Source organism: Notolepis coatsorum (genome assembly GCF_963971535.1).
Source record: "Notolepis coatsorum genome assembly, chromosome: 1".
Classification (NCBI taxonomy): domain Eukaryota; kingdom Metazoa; phylum Chordata; class Actinopteri; order Aulopiformes; family Paralepididae; genus Notolepis; species Notolepis coatsorum.
This window is the reverse complement of record NC_140165.1, coordinates 114,963,348-114,985,382: the sequence shown is the minus strand read 5'-3', so window position 1 is coordinate 114,985,382 and position 22,035 is coordinate 114,963,348.

Below are 22,035 nucleotides of genomic sequence, written 5' to 3'. Positions count from 1 at the left end.
TAACCTTAACCAACTCCGAAACAATGCCTAACCTTAACCTTAACCTTAACCATGCCTAACCTTAACCGGCGAAAGAATACACGTTAAAAAAAAAATCACGTTAAAAAAAATAAATTGATGGGATTCGAACTCGTCAACAACGGACCGCAGGACCGCAGGACCGCTGCTCTGCCAGGTGAGCTGAAGCGCCGAATGAAAATCATGGCGGATTAGGGCGGTTACATAATTCCGCAAGCTCTGCCGCTCCGCTCCTCGGAGCATGCCGCGCGGCAGAGAAAGTTGCGCGTCACGTGCCTGTCGGGGCCAATCAGGCCTACCCCGGAAGTAACTTACAGTTGCGGAACAGTTACAGGCCTCCCGGAGTGAGCCGGCGGAGTGATTATGTGATTCGGTTGTGGGCGGGTCCTGAGCCCAGGACCGTGGATTGTTGCCAATAAAGGCGTGTAAATGGACTGTTTCAGCCAATCAGAATCGATAAATTTGCATGCCGTTGTATAAGTGTCCATAAGTGCTTGTTTATAGCTACCTTTAAATTGATTGATATTGATTGATTGAAGGTCAACCCTTTCACTAGGACTATTGCTGGCTCTAATTTAAGTTATTTTGTTATGGAAGAATAATGCTAGTTCTTCACATTTTGATGGACATGACTGTGGAGGGGTGGGGGCAGTGTTGAGTAGCTGGTCAATGGCTGAGAATAATATTCTAGAGTTTCCAGCATTCTCTGTGATAATCTTAGAAAAATAGTGCTTTCTTGCCACTCGTTATAGGCAGTCATGGCTTCCTTATATATATATCGCAGTGGTCAAGGGCAATGGCAGGAAACCTAGCATGTGGTGTGGGAGGAACCTGTAGTACCCGAAGGAAACGCATGCAAACCAGGGGGAGAACATGCAAACTCCACACAGAAAGGCCCCCTGCTGGGGTTTGAACCTTCTTTCTGTTTGAACCCTGGACCTTCTTGCTGTGACGCGACAGCGCTAACCACTGCGCCACCATGCCGGCCTTTAAAGTGCAGGTGTCATGGCTGTGAGGTCTCCCCTCCCTCCTTGTGTCTTTCCCCTGCAGACCCAGCAGATGTCCCCAGCATTCCCTCACGTGCACTTCAGTCCCCCTTCTATTAGTCATTACCCCTCTGTGTACTTCTGTTCCCCCAGTTAGCTATGTTCAGCCTGGCTGGGGCTAGCCATGGTCTAGCATGGTAGGGTATGGTTGGGTTCATGTCTCCATTGTATTTCTTGTACGCTCTCCGGTTGCTAGGCAACCTTTCAAAATTCTCACCACCAACTGTGGTACACTACACAAGCTAAATCATATGATACATATGATCATTCCCAGCCGGTATTGGCCAGGTCTGGCCAGTTTGTGAAAGGGGTCCAGCCAGGTCTGACCAGGTTCTAAAGACAATGGAGATGCTCACTGTGTGCCAGACAGCTAAACCCTGGCTGATTGATTGAAATTGATTGATTGATTGAAAACTTTATTAACAGATTGCAGAATGGGTACAGTACAGTACAGCTCAATACATATTAAGGGGATGCAGACCAGAGAAAGACTTTCGTCTTGTTTACATCAGGGTCCCCCATTTTCAATTCATCATAACATATATGACATACATGACATACAGATACAGTACTGCTACATCTATACATTTATGACATACCAGATTTGCAAATACAGTACTGTTTGTGATACGAAAAGAGTCCAGAAAAGAGAGTATATACATTTGACGTGGAAACTGTACATTGGAGGAGGTTGGGTAGGTGGAGGGGGGGGCTGTACATTGGAGGTGGTTGGGTGGGTGGGGGGGAGGTTGGGTAGGATGGGTGGGTGGGGGACACTGTACAACTGAACAAGCAAAACTGTACATTGGAATATTGACAAGACCATACTTGGTAATTTACTGTACATTGGGGGGGGTTGTGTTAGGACATTTGTAGGGGCCAGTTTCGAATTGCAGTCTCCCGTAGGTGTTTTTTAGAGTGTTTTTGAAAGTGGGTAGTGATTCACATTCCTTTACAGCTTTGGGTAGGGCGTTCCACATTGATGTGGCATAATTGTGAAACGTGTTTAGTCCCTTGTTTGAGCCGAATCTGGGTTTAACATGATTTGTGGAGCTCCCTCTGGTGTTGTGATCGTGGTATTCACTGACCTTTGGGAAGTATTTTGACATGTACATGGGTACCTTGGTCGTGGAGTGTATCTTGTAGACCAGGCCCATTGCAAGTTGCTGTACTCTGTCGTCTGCTCTAAGCCATCCTAGGTTGTCAAAGTGGGCAGGGGTGAGGTGGGTTCTAGGGGTCAGGTCAAGCAGTAGTCTGACCAGTTTGCTAGTGGAGACGAGGTTAGTTGCTTGATTGTTAGTGTTTGTTTCCCCATCATATCTAGCCACTACTTTCACTAGTTATTATGACTATTTATATATTATATTCTACTCTTTTTTTTGTATTTTATTTCTTAATAATTTTTTTAAACAAACACATAAACAAACATGACAACACACGATAAGATATACAAGCATTAGTTGACAGTGCACATCCAATGAAATCACATTTTAGTTAATTGTCTTATACAGGATATACCCTTAATACCTGTTATCTTAAAAACCTACACACATATGCTCCAGCTCGTACCCCCCGCCTCCCGGACCCCCCATTGGATAATCCATCCATTTTCCCTCGCTCCTATCCAGACATTACCATTATATGCTAGCTTTTATTTTCTCCACCACTTCTAACCACAATGTCATTTTGGATTCATTGAGACCCAAAATTCTTGCTGTAGATATTTCTTGATAGATCACATCGAGATATGTAATAATCCAGACCTTTCGGCAAATTTTTTCCGGTTGGAACCATCGTGATGCTATCAGCTTTTTAGCCACTGTGATACCCGATAAAACCAATCTCTTTAGCTGTGGATGTACTGCATGTTCAAAGACATCATTCAGCAGTAATACAGAGGGGTGTACAGGTATATTCCAAGTTAAGAGATTTGATAATTGCTGGGTCACCTCTTTCCAGAATATCTTAACTGGTGGGCAGTCCCAGTACATGTGCATAAATGTCCCCTCGTCCCCATTTGTACATAAGGAGCATTTGGAGTCTTGTATAAGACCCATTTTTTTATTATATTCTACTCTATTATTATTATTATTATTATTATTATTATTATTATTATTATTATTATTATTTCTATTATATTTTCTTTCTGCCTGTACCTCCCCTCCCTCCTCCCCCATGCTGCTATGACACGTGAATGTCCCCCAAGGGGATTAATAAAGAAACACTTGACTTGACTTGTTGACTGTCTAGTCAGCCAAACACCCACACTTCCTGTATTCTACCTGTCTGCTGTTTATCATTAAACATCCCGGTTTGGGTTTTACATCGTCATCTGCCTCTTGCCTGTTTGCGGGCATCAGACAACGGCAGTCAAAAGGTAGTCACCCCTACCAAAGAGAGAGAGAGAGAGAGAGAGAGAGAGATAGAGAGAGAGAGAGAGAGAGAGAGAGCAAGACAGAGAGAGAGAGAGAGAGAGAGAGAGAGAGAGGAGCTGATAGAGAGATGATCGAGCTATCAGGAAATAAAAATCACCCGCCTATTGTAGTTCTTCGAAAATGGAGTTGAGGGTTGAGGGTTGGGCATCATTATGTCTGGCTCTACCAAACTAGCACCTCCTGCTGCCGATGTCTCTAAGCAGATGGCTTCTGCACAGCCACTCAGAGACAATGAGTCAGTTCAAGCTGGTAAATGAGTTTAATGTTGCTTAGTGGTGGAACTTCCCTTTTCTTTGTTTTACCTTTGAGACAACTGGGACACAGACTGTGCAGGAGCTGATGCCACTCAGCATAAGAAAGATCTTCCAAATGTTTTGTACATGTATTTGCACTAGACCTGCTGGGGAAATGTGAGTTTTAAAGACAAATGAATAACTATTTGCCAATGAAAGGCCGGGGATCGCATGGTGAGCGGTCGCCATGGTAACAAAGGACTCTGTTTGCAGAAACCAATGGATGGTACATGAGCAGAAGCTGGTCTAAATTGGTCCTTTTTGACCAAATTAATCAATTCTCGACCAATTGTTAGATACGGAACGGCTCCCCATTCAAAGAGATATGAGGTCTGGTCTAGTTTGTCCCAGTTAGCAAGATGGCGGCAAAGTGAACGGATGAAATGCTAATAGTTCTCTCCAGACCTTTCTCCTTCTGCTCTGTTACAGCACTGAATGTAGTGTGAAGATATGTCTGGACTAGTTAAGCGCATTGAAACAACGACATCACTGTTGCTGACGGTAATGATTTGACCCATTTTTGTCATTATGCAAATGTGTTTTCCGGGATGTGATTGGACCTGTTCATGCTCCCCCCTGGGTTAACACTTTCACTACCACACTACAAAGGGTTAACATTTTCGCTACCACACTACAGAAGGTCAACACTTTCACTACCACACTACAGAAGGTCAACACTTTCACTACCACACTACAAAGGGTTAACACTTTCACTACCACACTACAAAGGGTTAACACTTTCACTACCACACTACAAAGGGTTAACACTTTCACTACCACACTACAAAGGGTCAACACTTTCACTACCACACTACAGAATGTTAACACTTTCACTACCACACTACAAAGGGTTAACACTTTCACTACCACACTACAAAGGGTTAACACTTTCACTACCACACTACAGAATGTTAACACTTTCACTACCACACTACAAAGGGTTAACACTTTCACTACCACACTACAAAGGGTTAACACTTTTACTACCACACTACAGAAGGTTAACCCTTTCACTACCACACTACAAAGGGTTAACACTTTCACTACCACACAGTCCACACTACAGGTTAACCCTCTCACTACCACAGTCCACACTACAGAAGGGTAACCCTTTTACTACCACACAGTCCACACTACAGAAGGTTAACCCTTTCACTACCACACAGTCCACACTACAGGTTAACCCTTTCACTACCACAGTCCACACTACAGAAGGTTTACCCTTTCACTACCACACAGTCCACACTACAGAAGGTTAACCCTTTCACTACGACAGTCCACACTACAGAAGGTTAAGGTGAACCGGTATGAATCACATTAATTTATTTTCTTTCACACTCGTGGTTTTTTGGCCTACTTTCTCATATTTGGCAAACAACCTGTTTGTGAGGATCAACCCTGTTTTTTCCATTGCGATTTAGCCTACTATACTAGTATAAATAGCTTTAAAGTAGGCTAAACCGCAATGAAAAAATGGGATTGTTCCTTTAATCCATGCACATATTTAAAACAGATAAAATTCTATTCACTACATTTGTCGTACCTTTATTTGCCAAGGGAGGGTTCATTGAGAACATTTCATTTTCTTCAGTAACACCCTGGTTTTACACACTCTGCAATCACACACATTGACAGTTCAGCCAGAGACAGTCTAATAAAAATGACCATGGTCGTTTAGAAATGGGGGAAATCACTAACGCTAAAGATGAAACCACTTGCTACAAAACAAACATATTCAAAGAAAATAATTAAATGTGATATGATTTTATGTTGAGAAGAAATGATAGTTTACTGCATTTTGAGATGAAATTGGAGTTTTAAAATGAATAACTATTTGCCAATGAAACGCTAGGAATCGCAGTGGGTGGTTGCCATGGTAAATAAGGACTCTGTGGCAGAAACCAATAGATGGTACATGAGTAGAAGCTGGTCTAAGTGGAAAATAGGAATCTTTCAATCACAATATTGTCCTTTTTGACCAAATTAATCAATTCTTAGATACGGACGGCTCCCCATTCAAGGAGATAGGGGTCTGGTCTTGTTAATCCCAGTTAGCAAGATGGCGGTAGAGAGAACAGATTTCTCTATAAATCAGACTTTGGTACAACCTGTCTTCTACTGCCGGCCTCTGAGCAGCTCCACTGGAGCAGTTGGAGGTTTAAGTCCCTTGCTCAAGAGCACACCTGGACACAGTGGACAGTGTCCCCCCCCAAGCCCAGACATTCCCATCCAGATTTGGGGATTACGACAGGCACATACCAGATTCTGTCACCACCCAACGCCACCTTCTCAAATAGTGATAATGCATTGTTCTGTTCACTATTCAATAGACTACAATGCCCAATACGCTGTATTGTAATGATACGCTGTTACTTGCTCAATGGAAATGACGTAAAGATACTTCGTCACTGAGATGAAGCCTTCTGCTTAGAATGTAAACACTGTCTGGGTGGAGCAGGGAGTGGGACCTTAACCGTGTGTGTGTGTGTGTGTGTGTGTGTGTGTGTGTATGTGTGTGTGTGTGTGTGTGTGTGTGTGTGTGCGTGTGTGTGTGTGTGTGCGTGTGTGCCTGTGTGCGTGTGTGCCTGTGTGTGTGTGTGTGTGTGTGTGCAGTGTTGCTTCATCCCACACGTCTTTCCATTATATTAATGACACCATCCCGGTTTGTTTTATTTTGTCTCCAACTTCCAACAGGACACACACACAGTTTGTATTACTATAGCTTCATAGGACATTAATTAATAGGACATAGGACATTGCGTTGACTTAACCTCCGATACATGCCTGACCTTAACTCTGAAACCCTGACCTTTTGACCCTAATTCTAACCTGAACCCCTGATCGGCACGGTGGGGCAGTGGTTAACACTGTTGCAAGGTCTTGGGTTCAAATCCCGTTTGGGGACTAGAATGCAGAGTTGCCAGGTACCCAGGTGGGGCCTCTCCCGGGCCTGCCCGATTCCCATCACCATCCGAGGGGAGGAGGTGGACTCATATAAGTTCCTTGGGGTACACCTGAACAATAAACTGTACTGGTCGGACAACACAGAGGCCCTCTACAGGAAGGGACAGAGCAGGCTGTTCTTCCTGAGGAGACTCAGGTCCTTCAATGTTTGCAATAGACTGCTGCAGTCATTTTACCAGTCTGTAGTGGCCAGCGTCCTCTTCTTTTTTTTTGATCCACTTTTTCTCCCATTTTCTATATTTTCTCCCATCCCAATTTCATATCATCCAATTCAACCCTCCCCTGTCACGGACGCTGTTTCTTGCCTCCCACAAGCCGGCTGCAATGTGGACTAAGTCATACATAGCACAAGTCCCCTCCGGTACTTGAGGTAACAGCAGTCGCATCTTTTCACCTGCGCAGCTCGATCTCTCAGTGGCGAGGAGTAACGCGTGGGAGGCTCACGCTGCCCCCGACACTTCCTGATTCTACTGCGCAGGCGCACCAACCGACCTGTAGGAGTCGCTGTCCACAACGCCCGATCCCCACCCATCAGTTTCCCACCCCCTAATACGGCCAATGTGTATTAGTATGAACGACCAGCTAAACTGAAAGCAAATGTGGAGCGCTGGGCTCGAACAGGCGAGCCCAGCGTCTCCAGTATTTCGTGGCGAGCGCCTTGCCCACTACGCCACGTAGCCGCCCTCCAGCGTCCTCTTCTATGCTGTGGCATGCTGGGGGGCTACATCAAATCGAGGGACACCAACAAGCTCAACAAGCTGGTGAGGAAGGCTAGCTCCGTGGTGGGAGTCGAGCTGGTCAGACTAGAGGTGATGGCAGAGAGGGGGATGAGAAGGAAGCTGGCTGCTATCCTGGAGAATCCCTCCCACCCCCTCTACGACGAGCTAGTCAAGATGAGAAGCACGTTCAGCCACAGACTCATAACCCCCCCGACACTCAACTAACCGCCTCGGACAGTCCTTCATACCAGCGGCCATCAGGCTCGACAACAGTGGGCAGGGACTGCTGCCAGACATCCAACTAGAACTAATAGGAACCCAAGGAGGACAATAACACTACCTTATGCATACTGCACCTTATGTGAATACTGTGATACTGTGAATACTGTATATTTCAGTTAGATAGTAAATTATAACACTACTATTACTACTATACACAGATAAATCAGATCATCAAGAGAGACTTAGAGAGATGGACAGTAATGCCCTTGGACTTCAATTCAAGAATAGAGGTCATTAAAATGAACATACTATCAAGGTTACTGTACCTGTTCCAGTCACTACCGATACAAATACCACAGAATCAATTCAGGGAGTGGGACAGATGAATGAATGAATGAAAACTTTATTTAACAGATTTCAGAATGGGTACAATACAGTACGGCTCAATACATACAATTGTTAAGGGGATGCAGACCTGAGAAAGACGTTTGTCTTGTTTCCATCAGGGTCCCCCATTTTCAATTCATATAGCACAGACTGATATCGAGGTTCATATGGGCGGGGAGAAGACCACGGGTCAGATATAAAACACTACAACTACCAAAGGAAGAGGGAGGGATGGCAGTACCCAGCCTACAAGATTACTATTATGCAGCACAACTGAGAGCAGTGACATGCTGGTGTAACGACAAGTATGAGGCAAGATGGAAAGACATTGAAAAAGAAGGGGAGGGATACAAGGTACAAGCTCTGGTGGGAGATAGGGAACTATTCAAAGAGAAAGAGGGACTGTTAGATCCAATCACCAAATGCACCTTGACCATATGGAACAGAGTAGTAAAAACACACAAATTGGAGAAGCAGACAGGGGTTCTGAGATGGATAGCACATGACAAGAGATTCAAACCAGGGAGGTTGGACCATGGATTCAGAAGGTGGGAGAGGGGGGGGGGGGGGGGGGGGGGGCAACAGCGATATGCAAATTGATAGAGAAGGGGGAAATGCAAACATTACAAAAATTAAAGGAGAAATTTGGACTAGAAAACAGGGACCACTTCAGATATCTACAGATTAGAGATTACTATAATAAAGAAATAAGAGGGGACAAGGACGAAGAACAGAATGGAATAATTAGTGTAACTGAGGGGTACAATTCCCTGACTGTATTGAGAGTATGGTATTATTAAACCACTACTTAGTTATGTACTTTAATTACTGGCCATACAGTACATGGTATATCTGGTGAACACCCACACAAGAATACAACAATGACACCTAAAGTTCTATTTGGAGGGATTTATTATTATAGCAGCAACGGTAGGTTACAGAATGAGAATTATACTTGCGCTTGTAAGGCGAAGAACACTTAAGTAGTTCAAGAGCGTAAGTCCATGAGCATAGTAAGATGGGTATAACTGACGCCACCTGTAGCATAAGAATTACATAAGGCACACTCGTAGTCAGCTGGAGACACTAGGGGGGTTCCCTCCGGTTGTAAGCCGGCAGGGTAGAAGAATGTTCGGGAGCAAAGTCTGAATCAACGCGGAATAAAGAAGCTCCAGCTACGGGAGGCGGTACATTACTCCCTTGATCGGCAGACAAAAGCAACAGCTACAATCCAAGTATGCTCGACAGCATGGACGAAAGCCAGCCAGCCTCTGTGGTCCTAGGGGCGGGCACGATGGTGCTCCTCACAGGGTAGATCCCACACAGCAGTGGGGTAGACGGTTCTCTGCTCCAGCAGCCACAGTACCAAAGCAATATAATCCAGCCGGAAAAGGCTCTGCATTCGCCGGTGTAGATTCTCCTGTGCACTATACTTCACATTAACTAGGTCGAACTTGACGTTATTTCACTAAACTCTGACACTTTTACTATCCTATTCGCACATGTTATAAGTGCTCTATTTAGACGCAAGGCTGCTCACTTCACTTGGTCGTTGACTCGTGGTGAAGGCTTCAACTTTGGGATAAGACTACTGCTGTATCCACCTGCGACGTATTTATACGTAAGGTGAATAATCTAGTGCCAACCTCAGTTCTGTCTCGTATTACTGCGCAAACCTGGACATGTTGAGACATGTCTTGGCGGTGGCTTTGAACTTGCCATTGGGGGTATGGCCGTTGGCGCCTAGGGGTCGCTGTCCAATAGGAGAACGAATATTATGGTCTGGTTTGTACCTAGGTAAAGGGATATTCCGTGTATATATACAAAGAATATACAAGGGATATCAAACGATATACAAATATTATGCAAGGTATCTCAAGTAATAAATATATATATTCGGTTTAATCTGACCCTTTGTAACAATTAGGATGATAGTAAGGGCATACAAAGGAGGGAAAGGAAGGGTAATATCAGCACTGTACCGGGCTATAATGACCAGCAAGGGACACACAACCGATTACATAAGGGAGAAATGGGAGAGAGAACTAGAGATAGGAATAACAGGGAAGGAATGGGGTAACATATGCGAGGTGCAACATTCAACAACAGGATCGAGGATATGGAAAGAGTTTGGATGGAAAAACATAATCAGATTCTTTATAACCCCAGAGCTGAAGGGAAAATATGCACCAACACAAAGAGCATGCTGGAGGATGTGTGGGAAGGAGGGGGCAAATCACACGCACATATTCTGGGGATGTCAGAAGCTGAAGGGGTATTGGGAGGAGATAGGGGAGGCAATGAACAGAATATTAGGATACGGGTTACCACAAACGGGACTGGTGCTTTACTTAGGAGACCTGACACATGAGGGAATACAAGGGGGGGACAAATATTTTATAAAGATAATGTTGATAGCGGCCAGAAAAGCAATAACAAGACTGTGGTACAAAGAAGACCCACCGACAATAGCACAATGGGCAGGAATAGTAGGGGAGATACAGGATATGGAGGATAACACACATGCTGAGGTTACAAGAGAAATTTGGAGAAAGATGGGGAAAGTGGGAGGATTACAAGGGGAACGAAAACGACATCACAGAGGAAGAACCAAATGCATCACAAGAGGGCGAAGGGTAAAGGAGGAAAGAGGTTCAAGGAGGGTCTCTGAACCCATGTCACAAAATGCTGCTTTAGTTAGCTTTTTTATTTTTATTTTTGTTTAGGGTATGACAACTGTTTTATGTGTTTCCATTTTATTATTTATGTTTGTGGAATTTCTGCTCAAGTCAGTATTTTTTATTTTGTTTTTTAGTATTACATTTTTTCTTTATTGTTTATGTCTGTTTAATAGTGTTATTGATGTTATTGTATATGTTGTGTTGTATGTCTATAAATGTTTAATAAAAAAAAAAAAAAAAAAAAAAAAAAAAAGAACACCACACAAACATGGAGGACGGCCTAGAGGTAAATGTCGCTGGTTTCGATCCCAAGCACCGCCAGGAGGTTGTATTCCAACTGTGAGCTGGTGACTGAAGAGGCACACGCCATCTCTGCCAACAAGTGCCCTCGAGCAAGGCACTAAAACTGCTACCAAGGGTGCTGCATTCTGACCTCTCCTATGTACGGGACTGTGTACGTATGTGTGTGTAACTAGGAGGGATACAGTATGTGGAATGACTCATTTCACATACGACAGAGTACAGAGTACAGCAACTTGCAATGGGCCTGGTCTACAAGATACACTATACGACCGGGGTGCCCATGTACATGTCAAAATACTTCCCAAAGGTCAGTGAATACCACAACCACTACACCAGAGGAAGCTCAACAAATCATGTTAAACCCAGATTCGGCTCAAACAAGGGACTAAACACGTTTCGCAATTATGCCACAACAATGTGGAACGCCCTACCCAAAGCTGTAAAGGAATGTGAATCCCTGCCCACATTCAAAACCGCCCTTAAAGAGCACCTACGGGAGGCTGCAATTCGAAACTGGCCACCGTAAATGCCCAAAACCCCCACCACCTCCTAATAGACAGTCTCCTCCCCACCGCATGTATATATTCCCTCCCCGCCGTATGTATATTCCCCTCCCACCCACCCACCCCCTCCTAATGTACAGTCCCCTCCCCATCATATGTATATACTCTGTCAGGATCTAGGGGTAACAGTACTGTATATTTGAATACCGCCTATGTCACAAATGTATCAGTACTAAATACCTATATGTCCCTATGCCATAAATGTCATGTATGTTATGTATGTCATAAATGTCTATATGAATTGAAAATGGGGGACCCTGATGGAAACAAGACAAACGTCTTTCTCAGGTCTGCATCCCCTTAACAATTGTATGTATTGAGCCGTACTGTATTGTACCCATTCTGCAATCTGTTAAATAAAGTTTTCATTCATTCATTCAATTGCCCTGTGTATATTAACACTAAGATACCAACTCTTTTGTCTTTGCAGTTTGGCCAGAAAGGGAAGCCCCCCCCCCCCCCCCCCACACACACAAGATCAGGCACAACAAGTATTAGTGAAAGCGTGACATCAGAATAGCTGATACAGTCTCAACTTTACAAAACAAGTCACACACAGGTAATACGACCTCTTAATGAGACGAGGTGACAGACCGTCTGAATTAAACTTTTCAACTCCAAAAGTGTGTGTGTGTGTGTGTGTGAATCACCAGGGATCAAAGGAGGTGTGTGTCTGGTTTGGTGACTAATAATCTGCGTACTCACCTGGCAACGCTTGCACGCACATACACACACTCAGGCTTCTACTCTATAAAAACGTGTGTGTATGTGCGCGTGCACACATGTGTATGTCTCATGTTGTTTGTTCAGGTACACTCATACCCCCCCATTATTCCAAATATGGTCATTACCTAGGCCCCCCCCCCCTGAGTGGGCGTAGTGGCTGTCAATCAGAGAGGAGAGGAAGGAGAAAGCGCTGCCCCCGCTGAGATCATAATTAATTACTGTTCCGGAAGGCGAGGAGTGCTGTGGGCTTGGTTGCCATGGATATCGTCAAGCAGCGACAGGTCATAGCTGGTGGGAACTGTAGCGGAGCGAATAAGTGTTCTGTTGATGACTATGTGTGAGAGAGAGAGAGAGAGAGAGAGAGAGAGAGAGAGAGAGAGAGGGGGGGGGGAAGAGAGGAAGAGACAGAAAGAGAGTGAAGTGAGAGAGAGAGAAAGGGAGATAGAGAAAGAGAGGGGGGAGAAAGAGAGAGGAAGGGAGAGAGAGAGGTGGGGGGCAAAGAGAGAGAGGGGGGGGGGGTTGGACATTGTAATAGAAAAGGTACTGAAACATTGTATCTTTAGTCATATTGCCTGGAGTTGTTTCATTACAGATCACATGACAGTGAAACAGAGAGCAGATGTGCTGGCTGACTGACGGTTAAATACAGTCAAGTAAGTGATACTTAGAGAGTAATTCGGAGACAGTAGTTACGCTTTATGACCTGTATCAGCGTTTCTTAAATACACGTGGAGATTTAAAATGAGTCACAATGTGCCTCTTTCTGGTAGCACCAACAGCCCCGCGCCCCGCCACCACTCCCCACATGCAGCCTGTGTTCTGTCCCTCTGTTCCACACAGTGGTCTAACAGTGGTTTCATACAAGACATTCCAAAAGATTATACTTTTTCCTCATACTTGAACCCCTTAGGTGAACGACAAAACATGTCAGCCCTTTGAGCCGTCGGCCAGCAGAGCTGAGCCATTTCTGCTGAATGAGCTATGAATAGAAATACTTTATTCATCCCGAGGGAAACAGGGTACAGATCGCTCACAGTAAACAGTAAACATTTAGGTAGTCAGAAACAAAAGGTCACGGATAAGAATACAAATAGAAAGAGAATAAAATACGGTCCAGGATAAAAAAAAATCTATGTTATGTATATACATTCAAAAATATAAAATATACAGTGAAAATATACAAACATATACAGTAAGTCAAGTGTACAATGTCATTTAAAAGTTAAAGTAAATGTCCAGGAAGATTAGATGCGAGCCTTGCAACATTGAACAGTGCATTCAGGAAGAAAAACACTTTGAGACACACAGTATATTTGAGTATTGAGTGTATATATATATATATATTAAGGCTGTCAAAGTTAACGTGTTATTACTAGACTTCACTCAGGTGTATTATTGATACTCTATTTTTTTTTGTCTACTTTTTCTCCCCATTTTTCTATTTTTCTCCCATCCCAATTTCGCATTGTCCAATTCTACCCTCCCCTGTCTCAAACATTGTTAAGCCATGCCTCCCACAAGCCGGCTGCAATGTGGACGAAGCCTTGCATCACGTGTCCCCTCCGGTACTCGAGGAGGCAGCCGTCGCATCTTTTCACCTGCACAGCGTGATCTCTCAGCGGCGAGGGTCTGTGTGGGAGGGACACGCCGCCCTCGTCGCTTCCTGATTCTACTGTGCAGGCGCACCAACCGACCTGTAGGCGTCGCTGTCCACAACGTCCGATCCCCACCCACCAGCTTCCCACCCCCTAATACTGCCAATTGTATTAGTATGAACGACCAGCCAAGCTGGTAGCAACGCCGAGAGCTGGGCTCGAACCCAGCATCTCCTGCGTTGGTGGCGAGCGCCTTGCCCACTGCGCCACCTAGCCGCCCTTGATACACTAATTGATAGTTTGTTTCTGACTCAGTGTGTGTGTGAGAGAGAGAGAGAGAGAGAGAGAGAGAGAGAGGGGGGGGGGGTGAGAGCGATAGAGGGGGGGGGTGAGAGAGAAAGAGAGCTAGGAGAGTGTGTGTGAGAGAGAGGGGGGGGCGGGGGGTGTGAGTCCTCAGCCCTTGTGTGGGTGAATGTAACAAGTTCCTAACGTTTTCTTTCCCCTATTATTTCATGCACTTTATTCATTGTTTTAAATTGTTATTTTCTTTTAAGTTATTTTGTGCATCACTCCGTTTTGAATTTGATGCAAATTTGCAATGCATGAGGGTCATCCTTTTGTGTTAAATGGCTGCATAAGTCCAATCGTCTCTGTGACCAATTTTAACTTCATGCCTGACTAATGACTACCCCACATGACAGCAGAGTAGTAGCTAGCTACTGTGACCAGTTAACCAGCGTTAGTTTCATGCCTGACTATCCAACATTACATGACAGTAGAGCCTGTTATGCCGCTCAACAGCCTCAACTTAACTCATTGTTGGTTATTTTCACTCCAGTTTAGTGTGAAAATGTCCTCACTAGCTTGACTTTGAATGTAATGTTGTTGCTATGGTGGAAAGTATAGAAATAGAAGGCAACTATACCCCCAATCCCCCAGGCCAGAGCTTAAAGAGAAACTAACCCCCCCAGGCCAGAGCTTAAAGATAAACTAACCCCACCAGGCCAGAGCTTAAAGAGAAACTAACCCCACCAGGCCAGAGCTTAAAGAGAAACTAACCCCACCAGGCCAGAGCTTAAAGAGAAACTAACCCCACCAGGCCAGTGATAAAAGATAAACTAACCCCACCAGGCCAGTGATAAAAGATAAACTAACCCCACCAGGCCAGTGATAAAAGAGAAACTAACCCCACCAGGCCAGAGCTTAAAGAGAAACTAACCCCACCAGGCCAGAGCTTAAAGAGAAACTAACCCCACCAGGCCAGAGCTTAAAGAGAAACTAACCCCACCAGGCCAGAGCTTAAAGAGAAACTAACCCCACCAGGCCAGAGCTTAAAGAGAAACTAACCCCACCAGGCCAGAGCTTAAAGAGAAACTAACCCCACCAGGCCAGAGCTTAAAGAGAAACTAACCCCACCAGGCCAGTGATAAAAGATAAACTAACCCCACCAGGCCACTGATAAAAGATAAACTAACCCCACCAGGCCAGTGATAAAAGAGAAACTAACCCCACCAGGCCAGTGATAAAAGATAAACTAACCCCACCAGGCCAGAGCTTAAAGAGAAACTAACCCCACCAGGCCAGTGATAAAAGATAAACTAACCCCACCAGGCCAGAGCTTAAAGAGAAACTAACCCCACCAGGCCAGTGATAAAAGATAAACTAACCCCACCAGGCCAGTGATAAAAGAGAAACTAACCCCACCAGGCCAGTGATAAAAGAGAAACTAACCCCACCAGGCCAGTGATAAAAGATAAACTAACCCCACCAGGCCAGTGATAAAAGAGAAACTAACCCCACCAGGCCAGTGATAAAAGAGCAACTAACCCCACCAGGCCAGTGATAAAAGATAAACTAACCCCACCAGGCCAGTGATAAAAGATAAACTAACCCCACCAGGCCAGTGATAAAAGAGCAACTAACCCCACCAGGCCAGTGATAAAAGATAAACTAACCCCACCAGGCCAGTGATAAAAGAGCAACTAAACCCCACCAGGCCAGTGATAAAAGAGCAACTAACCCCACCAGGCCAGTGATAAAAGAGCAACTAACCCCACCAGGCCAGTGATAAAAGATAAACTAACCCCACCAGGCCAGTGATAAAAGAGCAACTAACCCCACCAGGCCAGTGATAAAAGAGCAACTAAACCCCACCAGGCCAGTGATAAAAGAGAAACTAACCCCACCAGGCCAGTGATAAAAGAGAAACTAACCCCCATCAGGCCCTCTAATGGTTAAACGCATGCTATTACTGTCTTGGGTGTCGGGTGATGTAGATACCTGTGAATTAGATGTGTGATGACATCACCTGGCACCAAGATCAGCCAATAACAGATCTGAATAGCAATAGCTTAACCATTAGATGGCAGTCTCTCAATGGTCATTACCTAGGTTAATCACCCCGTCCTAAAATACCTCCACAGGCTATGTTCATCACCCCCATCCTAAAATACCTCCACATTACCTAGGTTCATCACCCCATCCTAAAATACCTCCACATTACCTAGGTTCATCACCCCATCCTAAAATACCTCCACATTACCTAGGTTCATCACCCCATCCTAAAATACCTCCACATTACCTAGGTTCATCACCCCATCCTAAAATACCTCCACATTACCTAGGTTCATCACCCCATCCTAAAATACCTCCACATTACCTAGGTTCATCACCCCATCCTAAAATACCTCCACATTACCTAGGTTCATCACCCCATCCTAAAATACCTCCACATTACCTAGGTTCATCACCCCATCCTAAAATACCTCCACATTACCTAGGTTCATCACCCCATCCTAAAATACCTCCACATTACCTAGGTTCATCACCCCATCCTAAAATACCTCCACATTACCTAGGTTCATCACCCCATCCTAAAATACCTCCACATTACCTAGGTTCATCACCCCATCCTAAAATACCTCCACATTACCTAGGTTCATCACCCCATCCTAAAATACCTCCACATTACCTAGGTTCATCACCCCCATCCTAAAATACCTCCACTGGCTTCCTTTTCCCACTGCATCAACTGCAAAATCCTACCTTCAAAAGTCCAACCTTCACAGTTCTGGGGACAGAGTCTTCTCCAGGGCAGCTCCCAGGCTCTCTCCCCTTAGACATTAGGACAGTCACAGTGCCTTGCAGTTTTCTTATCCTGCCTTATGACCCATCTCTTCTCCACTGCCTTCCCTTAGCCCCCATCTCATCCATCCCCTGCATCCAACTGCAGTGTCAGAGTGTAGTTGTATTGAGCAGCTCCCAGGAGTGATTGTGTGGAACTGTGTGAATCTGCAGCAGGACGGTTCTGAAAAACATCTACTCTGGATAAAACAAATAAAAGACACTTAATCCATGTAAGATCATCATTTGTTTTTGTTTATTTTCCAAGGCCGGGGGGACAAACTGTTAAGACGTTGGGACCACATTGTACAACATAAACAACAATAATAACATAGTAATAAATACATTATACACCTTAAGAGAGATGACATCCAGGCACCAGAACACTCAAAACAGGCACTAAAGCTGTCTTTACAGTATCATACAACATTACACATATACAGAGCAGACCTGAGGAGCGCTTCCACGGCCATTCCAAGAGCCCAGGACATTATATCAAGCGCACCTCAGCCCTCAGGTAGCATGTTTAATATTCTTAACAGGTTTTCAAATGCATCTTTGAACAGCTGCTGCAGTCATACTAGCATACACTCCAGGGCTTGGGGTCAATTATTAAATTTCAATGTTATCTAATCTAAACATTGAGGTGACATTCTTTCCCCCCCAAAAGTAAAAAGAATATTATACAAGGACAGAGGATTAAGTAAGGGATAATGTATAGCTACGAGGTCATTGTCGCAAAATAATTGACCGACACAGAGTTTAAAATACCGAGCCGCCTCGGCGAGGTGTTTTAAACGTCAGTGAAGGTCAATTATTTTGCGATGATGACCGAGTATAGCTATACATTATCCCGCTTATTACATGGCTAACAATATACCTAAGTAATTTGACAAATCGCAGTTCTGTGGCTCTGTCAGCCCAAATAAAGTGATTATTATTATCGCGGGCAGCCCGGCAGGTGTGTCTGATTGGCTGCACTGAAACAGTGTGTGTCAGTGGGCTTGATTACGAACAGCTGCGCACAGCGGTCATTATTGTTCCACAGCGGTCATTATTGTCTGATAACTGACCTCTGACGCGCGCTATTGACCAATCACAAGCAAGCATTTCGGCGAATGTGAAAACGCCATGTAATAATCAGGAGTATTATCTGTGAACATAATGAGCCAAATGATCATCTCTATTTCGGAGTTTCAAGTTGCATGTGTGCTCCAGGTTAAAAGTTCTAGGTAGCATGAATCTACGTTTAGGGGCATTCCGTTAAAATAGACCTCTTACGCGTTGTTGTCATTTTGAAAATAATTTGCCTATGGTGAAAATGTTCCTTTCTTGTTTACCAGTAATTTAGTAATTTATACTGCATTTCAGGCGAGAGGTCAAATTACATTTTCCAGGAGGATTATATGTTTTGCAGGTTTTTATGACATTTTAAGACCACTTTCAATAGAATTTAATACATATTTCACGACCATACTGGCAGAAGAGTATGAAGGAAAATGACTGAAATGAAGAAATAATTCCATATGAATTGTTGGGACGGGACTGATACTGTACCGTTTACTTTGCAGCCCGGACATTTAAACAAGATACAGAGAAGTTATCGCAACATAAAAGTAACTTCCTGATCCAATACATGTTAAGACCTATCAAAACCACATCTAAAAGACCTTTCTAAGGCCTAAAAGTATTATTAAATTCAAGTATTTTTAAGGAAAAGTCCAACATTTTGGGAAATTAGCTTATTTAACATCTTCCCTGGAGTTAGACAAGAAGATACCGGTACATACCCTTTTTGTCTCTGTGCGTGCATTAGGCTTAGGGAACAGCCGCTCCGTTAGCGTAGCTTAGCTTCATCACTCGAAGTGGGTCAGACTTGTACCCTGACGTTCCCTACAGTGCCCTACAGTCACGAAATACACTCCAAATACAACTCCAAAACGTTCCTGTAAACATGTTGTGACCTGTGTATTTACCACGTGGAGAAATAAAAAATTATTGAATTCGACAATTACGTTTTCTAAGCAAATATGTGACTCGACGTGACCAAACCCGATTTGATCCGGTGAGAAACAAGTGCCAGAAAAGGAACAATTGTCTTGCTCTTCAGAAAATCGAAAAAAATCGAAATCTGTTTTTTTTACATCTTTGAAATGTCAATAATGTGTTCTCTTATTTGCTCTTATTTTCAAACTTAAATACAACTTGTAAATGAGGTAATTATTGTTATATAGTTCGACAGTATTGTCTCTCAATACTGTGGAAAAACTACAGGTGAGGGGATTTACGTGTGGGTCTGTCAGCTTAACAGGTACTTAAGAGGTGTTGAAACACACACAGCCAAACGCTCTCCTTTCTTAGCAGGGAGAAGAACAATGTTTATACACTTTATCTTAATGTTATAAGTTATAGCAACGCAACAAACGCAGTGTCCTGTCCATATAAAAAAGATTAAAAAAAAACGCGAGTCCGTGCGGGTGTATTGTCATTAAATTAAACAACATTAAAACACATTTAGAATGTCACGAATTTGATGAGCGAACGAATTTACTTCGAGTGAATTTATTGCAACCTAATGGTATAAGAAGTAAATTCATTCAATAGGGAAACTCAAAGAAAATAACAAACAAGTTATTATTATTATAGGACGCGTTGGTTGTTGTTGTAGACGAACGCGCGCTGGCAATTCATTTGATGACAAGACAAACGTCTTTCTGGGTCTGCATCCCCTTAACAATTGTGTGTATTGAGCTGTACTGTATTATTGCAACTTGGCTTGAATCCGCAGCAATAAGCCAGATAAACAAAATTGTATTAACGCGCCTCGTTAAATCCTCCGCCGTTTCCTCTCTCTCAGTGCTCCACTGTCCGGCTGGCTGCTCTGCCTGTCTGTCTGGCTACTCTGATCCAATCACATTCAGCGTTTCTCCCCCCCACCCACAGTCTGCGAATCAGAGCAGAGTAGGGCGGGTTTTCACGGAATGGAAAGTCTCTTTGCTTGTGAAGAGTGGCAGAAACCTTTCACTACCACACTACAGAAGGTTAACCCTTTCACTGCCACACTACAGAAGGTTAACTTGATTGATTGATTGAAAACTTTATTAACAGATTGCAGAATGGGTACAATACAGTACAGCTCAATACACACAATTGTTAAGGGGATGCAGACCAGAGAAAGACTTTCATCTTGTTTACATCAGGATCCCCCATTTTCAATTCATCATAGAAAATAATGTTATGAATGCCCGAAAACATTTGTGATGTCACAGTATGATGTCATAATCAAACATTCTAGAACATTTGTGTATCTATTCAACAATTCTCTCACAGCTACAGAAGGTTAACCCTTTCACTGCCACACTACAGAAGGTTAACCTTTAAATCTAAACATCTAAATGCTTATTGATGTAGCCTTTCCTTCAGCCAATACCTTGACCCCCAACATTACATGGCTTATGTGAGGCTTCCAACAAACCTTTCACTACCACACTACAGAAGGTTAACCCTTTCACTGCCACACTACAGAAGGTTAACTTGATTGATTGAAAACTTTATTAACAGATTGCAGAATGGGTACAATACAGTACAGCTCAATACACACAATTGTTAAGGGGATGCAGACCAGAGAAAGACTTTCATCTTGTTTACATCAGGATCCCCCATTTTCAATTCATCATAGAAAATAATGTTATGAATGCCCGAAAACATTTGTGATGTCACAGTATGATGTCATAATCAAACATTCTAGAACATTTGTGTATCTATTCAACAATTATCTCACAGCTACAGAAGGTTAACCCTTTCACTGCCACACTACAGAAGGTTAACCTTTAAATCTAAACATCTAAATGCTTATTGATGTAGCCTTTCCTTCAGCCAATACCTTGACCCCCAACATTACATGGCTTATGTGAGGCTTCCAACAAACCTTTCACTACCACACTACAGACGGTTAACCCTTTCACTACCACACTACAGAAGGTTAACCTTTCCTTATAATACATTTAGTAATTTAGCTTTTAGACTTACAAGGCAAATACTTCAACTGCCACAACAACTTGCCACAAGACAGAGTCATTGCCATAACAAAAGAGCCTGATGCAAGGTGTTAATGTCCCCAGAGAGAGGGGGGCCATGGAATACAATGCATTCTGGGTAGGGTTGTAGTTGATTAAATCACAGGTGTGAACCTCTCCACAAGTTCGAAGACCATTCATCTCTGAATGCGTTTACTGATATCTCCATGATTCATAGGATGTAGCTTGAAAAATATCCCACCAAAATGTTCAAGTGATGGCTTATTTTTAAGGTATGAATCTGTACTTTCACAATATGTAAAAAAAAAAAAAATGAAGATCCCTCAACATGACCCTGAAGTCCATACCTGGTCACATATACTCTGAACTATTTTTTGCCTAATCACTCCTCTCTGGGCGCAGTGATTTCAGTGCTACTTTCTAACGTGACGGCGTGTTTGTTTACATTCTCATTTCATTCAAATGATCCGAACCGATTGAAGTTTATGGATACCATGACTTAAAATCCTCTTACCTTGACGATTAAAAGCCTCCCCAATTTAGAAAACAGTATTCCCATGGCTGGTCTTGATATCCTGCACGCTAACTGAGCTAACCAGCAACCGGACACTCAAGCAGATAACAAGGGTAATGACTTCCGGTCGGGGAGTTCCAAAATAAAAGAGCAACGTCTATAGCAGCGGAAATACGTTTATTTTGTACATTATCTAATGTTAGCACGAACCTAAACTAAAGTATTAACTAACTAATATATTTAGGATGCACCTTGGACGAATGTCTCACAGGGGAGGCTATGGCCTTGAAAGCCCTGGCTAGGATAAGCCAAAGGACCAAATTCCTAGCACGTAAGTCGGATATGTTGGATAGAAAAACACTTAGGATGTTGTCAGGTGCCCTGATACAGAGTCATTTTGACTACGCTG